We start from the raw sequence: 8818 nt of genomic DNA on the forward strand, positions 1-8818 counted from the left end.
CAGGCCTGTTGGGCCGGAGCATGGGGTTCTTTTCCTTTTTTTTGTTAGTTTTATTTTTTGTTTTGTTTCTTTTCTTTTTCTTTTTTTCTTTTACTGTTTTACTTTTAGTTTTCTTTTATTTTAGTTTTATAAAAATTATCACTAGCATCTAAGTTAATACTTTTAAATATACTACTGCCACATTAATTTTCAACCCAAATTAAAATAGTTTAATATTTTATAAAATTGAAAAGGCATTTATTTTAATATTTTAACCTATATTTTAATTATTTTGAACACTTAAACATTTTATTAAATTTAGGTTTCTCCACCATTATTACCCATGATTTATTTAACACCTTTACAACCTTTTAGTTTTGACTTTTGAAAACTTTAAATGTTTGACTTGATTTTGAATTTGAATTTTGAATTGGTTTTGAACTAACGCGAGATTAGCAACAGTAATTAAGGTGACACGGCATGACTAACAGGGAATTACCGTCGCTTAAATATCCGGGCGTCACAATTCTCCTCTACTAGAAGAAATCTTGTCCCGAGATTTAAGAGGGTAAGTAAGGGGGGAGGAATTTGGTTGTGAAATTCTAACGAGTCTTCTTGGTCTTAGTGGCTCTTGTCAAAGAGATCCATCCATTACCATGATGTCTTCCTTTCTCTGCTTCAAGTCATCAAGATGAAGTCGGCATCCTTTCTTCGGGGGTTCCATCATACTTACGAAAGAATAAAAAAAGGGAGGTATTCCGAGAGAACAAACCTCTACAAGGTTGACTATCTGGTCAATAACATCGGGGAAGGTGGCAGAAAGTAACTCTCGAATTGAAACTTACAAAAATATCGAGAGCAAGGTAAGGAGGTATCATGGGAAGTTTCAAGCAGGTAGGCAATCGTTCGTCGCGTGAAACAAAGTGTGAAAGGGGTCCAAAGCAACGAGAATAAGTATTGCGTGTGTTACCAAAATAGATCACTAGGAAGGTGGTCCGTGAATTACATACGAGGCCACGCACGAGGAACAACCTTGCGAACAGGGGGTGTATAGGAGAGTCAGGTTTCGATCCTGGGACCCATGGGTTATGGACCCACCATGTGGGTTAATAGTAGGAAGAGGGGTGATGTCTTGCAGGATCATGTAAGCAAGGCATGTCAGAGAATAACTGGTCAGTTATGTTGGCAACATCGTTGGTACCAAGGGCGAGGGATGAAGAGAACCATTTTCCTGGTCGTTGAACGAGGCAGACCAATAGGCAAGGTTCTCGTCCATCGGTGGCTACCGGAATGTCATCAACAATAGTAACAGGGTCTTGCTGATAGAGTTGTACACCGAGGTGTTTACATAATCATGAGAATATTACTACTTAGATCATATAGATCACTAGAAAGGTTAAACAAAACAATGGAAAGGAAAAGGTGATCATCAGATTAAACCGAACAATGGAGAGGAAAACGTGTTTAAACACATTTTCAGGGGTATATCCTTCACAAGGACAAGCAGAGCATGATATCCATGACAGGATATAACATAGAAAACCCTTTAGGTAAGAGGAGAGAAATTTCATGATATTACCCATACAAACGTGTTTGGATAATTGAAAAGGAAAATTTAGCATTGTGCTACAAATGTTCTTACTGATGATAGGAGTACCAGATACATGCTTCGAGATAGCATTGACATGGTTTTCAAGCAAAGGTCGGACTTTGCATACACAAATGATTCATCAGGAACAACTTATAAAATAAGTCTGACGATTTCCTCATGGAAGAATCGCTAAGCTTGCTAAAAAGGAAACTATAACAATAGGTCCTCTGGCCAGGTGTGCTAGGCATGACATTACCTTACCGGGTCATATAAAGACCAATGTTATAACTCTTGGAAATATGTCCCAACCATCATATCTGACCGAGAATCATATCCGATTGATGTTAGGATACCTCAGACTCGTGATTCCCGACAAGGAAAGGGGGCAACACAATTAACGAGATGGAGTTGCAAGATTCTCGGGAAATGGGCTATGGAAGCAAGTTGAATCATGAGTTCATCATTAAACCAATGACAGGATGAGGAAGTGGCTGATGAACTTAGCGGCAATTCATTGAGATCTCCAAAAGATGGATTTCCATATTGTGTGAACAAGGACATAACATTTGCCGGATCAAATGATATAATGAGGTATGCTCGACGGAAACATACACAATTAAGCACTGGTTGAAAGGTGCGCCCGAAATATGGGCTTAGGTAGCACAAACAATGTTAGAATGGCAATTCGATAACCAATGGTCTAAGAATGAAATGTTGACCATTAACATCAAAGCAATAAGGTTGCTATAAGGTTTAAAATTACTAGTCCATCTGTCGGTATTCCTGTTAGGAACAACACGGGGACCAAGAAAGGAATGGTGATGGTGAAGTATCACTTATATCAAGAATTCTCAAGAGGTGGTGAGATTCTCACGACATTCCTGACATAAAAGATGGTAATACTCCAAGGTAAGAAGAACAATTGATGGATAGCAAGGATCTCAAGGTATATCACAAAGCACGAACAAGTTTGTGTTGAACGATAGGCAATAAAGTGGTCGATGATAACACAAATCATCGAGAGCAAAGGGTGGTATTTCTCATCAAGAATTCGATAGATATCTTGGAAGAGCTCAGAATGTTGATGATGTTCACGACACATTTGTCGCGAGATTTCATGAAGATGTAATCAATCGGCGACGACATCAAGTCAAAGGAATGATGAGGCGAAAGATTATTGGATCCAAGGGTATGACACAAACTCGAAATCAAGCTTGGTGTTCAAGGCGAAATGATACGACGAGGAATATCGACGTAAGCTTAGCTCATCGTCGAAAATTGTGCTTCGGGAAAAAGAACCAGGTAGCACAGTTAAAACTAGGCACAATAATGATATAGCCGATCATGCTAGGAATGACTTGAAGGATTATGAAACTCGTAAGCAATGAAAATTACTTAGAGTTATTGAATCATAGTGCGGAATCGATTCACTTATCGGTGTTCTCAGTTGACAAACAACCCAAAACCCATGAAGTGACAAAGACAGGGTAAGGTAGTACTCCATCAAAATTTCATAAGATGTAGTGCAATGGCCTGATATCCTCGAGATACCAGGGGTAATACTCGAAGGTAGATCATAATAGAGGTTGGGCAGGCATATTGACCTGTAGAAGACAAGTGATTTAAATTGTCCAAGAAATGGGACCAAAGAAGAACAATCATGGTCGGAACCACGACTGCAAAGGATCAATTCACCGATACCATATGATATTATATCAAGGAAATAGTTACTATTACAAGAAGCTCCCATGATAAGTTCCACATCGTGTCCATGGGCATGAACACAAAGTTCAAGGTCGACTCCCACTTCTTCAATGTATAACCTTCCATTCACTTCTCGTTTTTCAAAAATGGCATTAGTTGTTGAAAGTTTTAAATGGTGCAATACCAGATAAGTACGACCCGTGAAAACTTTCGGGTCCACACACATTAGGGAAGGCATTGGTTCAACCCATCGGGGCATCTTAGGAACAAATACCACAAACGTCAGGACCGATTAGCACATGCTTGAAGCAAAGCATGATTGACAAAGCAGAGGATACAATTTACCAAAGGCATTATATACCCGTGGAAAGGCTCACAAGGTTATTAAATATGAAGGACGATGTCGGATGAAATCCAATAATGGATCGGGCGATCCACAACGGAGCCAATGTGAGTATCAGTACTCAATCAGAGGAAGAAAGAATGCAAGGGCATCAGATTATAGAACATCTGAATAATTCGATGCTTAGTTAACAAAGGAATTATGATTTCCAAAACTAAGGATCAGAAGAAGATGCTCTGATCAAGGATGGATAAACTGAATAGACGAGAGGCACAATCGATGACAAATAGTTTGGTCGAGAACCAGCTCATGTTCAAAATGACGTCTGGGCCGGAAAGATAATTTAGAAGGGTCGATTAATGATTGTGTGCATTCGCACACATGTTGAATCAATAGGATCAGAATGGCGGTGTCAAAAGATACTAGTGAATATTGCTAGGGATATGGGAGCATCCATAATGTAAGCATACAAGTATTTGTAGAGCAATAGTTTGAAGAGGATGCTCAGAAGGTCGAATATTATTTCAGAGTATCTTATGAAGCATACGAACAACTGGGGATGAACAGATACTCAATAAGCACGAGGAATTTTCAATAGGGGTATTCATGTGGTAAAGAACTGCAAGGCAGTAAGCTTACAGGATTTCGGAACAACGAAGAGCAATTTAGGGCATCTTGTAATAATAAGAGCAACTGAGGATGAAGGTATGAACGACAATTGTAGGTAGTTATCCATAAGGCTATATCGGTGGTAGGGGATTGTAAAGTCGGCGGGCACAAGGGTCTCGGGAAAACCTCAGAGAGTATCGGCGGAATCTTCTGGTGCAGCAGACGATCATCTGTAATATGGGGCTCTCTGGGAGGAAGTAATTACGAGAGCCTAGAGTTAGAGTTAGCAAATTCGCTTAACCTAAGTAGAAGAGAGTCAGAGTCCCAGAGTATAGACGAGGAATAAAAGATCCTAATACCATCCAATGGTGACGTGGGCCCATAAGGCACACAGCCATGTTAGTAAAAGTTTTGTAATGTCTAGACTCGACTTCGGCCAAGGAGTGGGGAAGGGGGATTCCTATAGGCAGTCGGCTCTGATACCAACTTGTGACGCCCCCAATTTGACCGTACACTAATCATACACGCAAACATGTACGATCAAGATCAGGGACTCACCGGAAGATATCACAACACAACTCTACAAATAAAATAAGTCATACAAGCATCATATTACAAGCCAGAGGCCTTGAGGGCTCGAATACAAGAGCTCGATCATAGACGAGTCAGCGGGAGCAACAATATCTGAGTACAGACATAAGTTAAACAAGTTTGCCTTAAGAAGGCTAGCACAAACTGGGATACAGATCGAAAGAGGCGCAGGCCTCCTGCCTGGGATCCTCCTAAACTACTCCTGGTCGTCGTCAGCGGGCTGCACGTAGTAGTAGGCACCTCCTGAGTAGTAGTAGTCGTCGACGGTGGCGTCTGGCTCCTGGGCTCCAACGTCTGGTCGCAGCAAACAAGTATAGGAAAGGGGAAAATGGGGAGAAAAGCAACCGTGAGTACTCATCCAAAGTACTCGCAAGCAAGGAGCTACACTACATATGTATGCATTGGTATCAAATGGATTAAGGGTATCATATGTGGACTGAACTGCAGAATGCCAGAATAAGAGGGGGATAGCTAGTCCTATCGAAGACTACGCTTCTGGTAACCTCCATCTTGCAGCAGAAGAAGAGAGTAGATGGTAAGTTCACCAAGTAGCATCGCATAGCATAATCCTAACCGATGATCTACCTTCGTCGCCCTGTGAGAGAGCGATAACCGGTTGTATCTGGCACTTGGAAGGGTGTGTTTTATTAAGTATTCGGTTCTAGTTGTCATAAGGTCAAGGTACAACTCCGGGTCATCCTTTTACCGAGGGACACGGCTATTCGAATAGATCAACTTCCCTGGAGGGGTGCACCACATTTCCCAACACGCTCGATCTCCATTGTCCGGACACACTTTTCTGGGTCATGCCCGGCCTCGGAAGACCAACACATCGCAGCCCTACCTAGGCACAACAGAGAAGTCAGCACGCCGGTCTAAATCCTATGGCGCAGGGGTCTGGGCCCATCGCCCATTGCACACCTGCACGTTGCGAGGGCGGCCGGAGAGCAGACCTAGCAACCTCCATTAGAAAGGAAGTTGTGTTACGCGGTCCAACCCGGCGCGCGCCGCTCAGTCGCTGATGTCACAAAGGCTTCGGCTGATACCACGACGTCGAGTGCCCATAACTGTCCCCGCGTAGATGGTTAGTGCGTATAGGCCAGTGGCCAGATTCAGATCAAATACCAAGATCTCGTTAAACCTGTTAAGTATCCGCGAACGCCGACCAGGGCCAGGCCCACCTCTCTCCTAGGTGGTCTCAACCTGCCCTGTCGCTCCGCCACAAAGTAACAGTCGTGCGCCGTCGGGAACCCAGGCCCACCTCTACCGGCATGGAGCCACCTGCCACTTCAGCCCCCAACTCCGAACAGTACCACAGGTAATGTATCAGTGTAAAGTATATAGTATATGCCTGTGATCACCTCTCGAAGTGATCACGGCCCAGTACTATAGCATGGCAGACGGACAAGAGTGTAGGGCCACTGATGGAACACTAGCATCCTATACTAAGTAGTAGATAGCAGGTAAGGGTAACAACAGTAGTAGTAAGGACAGGCTATGCAACAGTATAGGATTAACTGAAAGCAGTAACATGCTACACTACTCTAATACAAGCAGTATAGAGAAGAATAGGCGATATCTGGTGATCAAGGGGGGGGGCTTGCCTAGTTGCTCTGGCAAGAGAGAGGGGTCGTCAACACCGTAGTCGTACTGGGTAGCAGCGGCGTCGGTCTCGGTGTCTAGCGAGAGAAGAGGGGGAAGAAACAATAAATATAATGCAAACAAATGCATGACGATGCATGACATGACAAAGCGTGATGCTAGGTGTGCCCTAACGTGGTATGAGGTGGTACCGGTGAAGGGGGAAATCATCCGGGAAAGTATTCCCGGTGTTTCGCGTTTTCAGACAGATGAACCGGAGGGGGAAAGTTGCGTGTTCGCTATGCTAGGGATGCGTGGCGGACGAACGTGCTGCGTATCCGGATTCGTCTCGTCGTTCTGAGCAACTTTCATGTACAAAGTTTTTTCATCTGAGCTACGGTTTATTTTATATTGATTTTAAAATATTTAAATCATTTTTAGCATTTAATTAATTATTTTAATAGAACATTATCCAGAACAGTGAAAGGTGATGTCAGCATGACATTACCATGACGTCAGCAGGTCAAACCTAGCTGACCAGAGTCAAACCTGGCATGTGGGTCCAGTGGGACCCACCTGTCATAGACTCAGGCTAACTAAACAGGTTTGATTAGTTTAGTTAATTGATTAGGTCAATTATACAAGATTAATTAAGTTAATTGATCCTTTAATTAATTAATTAGTTAATTTAATTAATAATTTTATTTATTATTTATTTTTACTTCTTTTTTTTCATTTTCGTTCTGGGGGCAAGGCCCCACTTGTCATTGGCCCTAGGAGACTTAACGGGCACGGGCACGCGTTAACGGGCGGTGGTATGGGCACCCAAATGGACGGGTGCCCGAGGGGGCACCGAGCAGGCCCGACGCATGCCGGCGCTGGCGCTGGCCGAAGCCAGGGGAGGCGACGAAGGGGGGGAATGACCACGGCGGCGGAGGTGGTTGCGGCAGGGAGCCGTAGGGCGGTGGCGGGGCAACGCGGGGTCCACGGTGACCTACAGGGGCGCGGCCACGGTGGGCGCGCACGGGAAGGAAGCCGCGGGCGTGCCTGCATGCGAGGCGCGTCAGGAAAGGGCGTGCGCGGCTCAGTCGTGGGCGAGCAGCGGCAGCAGAGCAACGGGGTCGACGAGCGGGGCGGCTACAGCGAGCGAAGGGGGAAGGGTCCGCGGGCGCGAGCGGAAGTGGGAGGGCAAAGGCAGTGGCGCGCAGCAGCGCAACGGCGAGCAGGGGTCACGGGACGAGCGAGCGGCGGTTGCGGGGCGCGTCAAGGAGCGGGTGTGCGCGGCTACAAGCGCGGTGCGCGCGCCGATAGAGACGGCGTCAGGCGCGGGGTGCCGTTGCGAGCAGGGGAGGAGGAGGAGAAGGGGCGCTCACGGTGGCCGTAGGGTAAATGGGAGTGGGCGTGAGGAGGAGCCGGGGACGGGCGGCGTGGCGATGGCGGTGCGGTGACGAGCGCTGGCACCGGGTATCGGCTCGGGTGCCGATCGAGATCCAGCGGGAGGGGAAGATCCGGCGAGGTGGTCCTCCATGCGGTGGCGACAGGGGCGACGGGCGGCGAACATCAAGGCACCAGGGCGCCGCTTGCCTGCGCTGATCCAGATCCAGCGAGGGAGGGGGATCGTGGGGAAAGAGAGAGAGAGCGAGTGGGGGAGTGGTGTGCGTGGGGGGTTAGGGTTTCGGGTGAGATGGGGATATGGGGAGTGGCCGGCCTGGTGGCCCAGTTGGGCTGCAGGCGTGTTGGGCCAGAGCCCAGGGGTTCTTTTCCTCTCTTTTTTGTTAGTTTTATTTTCTATTTTGTTTCTTTTCTTTTTATTTATTTTTCTTTTACCGTTTTACTTTTAGTTTTCTTTTATTTTAGTTTTATAAAAATTATCACTAGCACCTAAGTTAATACTTTTAAAATACTACTGCCACATTAATTTTCAACCCAAATTAAAATAGTTTAATATTTTATAAAATTCAAAAGGCATTTCTTTTAATATTTTAACCTCTATTTTAATTATTTTGAACACTTAAACATTTTATTAAATTTAGGTTTCTCCACCATTATTACCCATGATTTATTTAACACCTTTACAACCTTTTAGTTTTGACTTTTGAAAACTTTAAATGTTTGACTTGATTTTGAATTTGAATTTTGAATTGGTTTTGAACTAACGCGAGATTAGCAACAGTAATTAAGGTGACACGGCATGACTAACAGGGAATTACCGTCACTTAAATATCCGGGCGTCACAGGCGCGGCGAGGGCGCCGAAGCCAGGGGAGGCCCACGCGCACTGCAGGGGGCCCGAAGCTGGGAGGGGGCCCGAGCGCAAGTGAGCGGCCTCCCCTAGGAGCACCGAGAGGCATGGGTGACGATGGCGAGTGAGCCGGCGGTGGTTCCTGGTAAAAGGGAAAAGACCTCTCGTCAAAGTAAACA

The sequence above is a fragment of the Triticum aestivum genome, chromosome 5A (assembly GCF_018294505.1).
Source record: "Triticum aestivum cultivar Chinese Spring chromosome 5A, IWGSC CS RefSeq v2.1, whole genome shotgun sequence".
NCBI lineage: Eukaryota > Viridiplantae > Streptophyta > Magnoliopsida > Poales > Poaceae > Triticum > Triticum aestivum.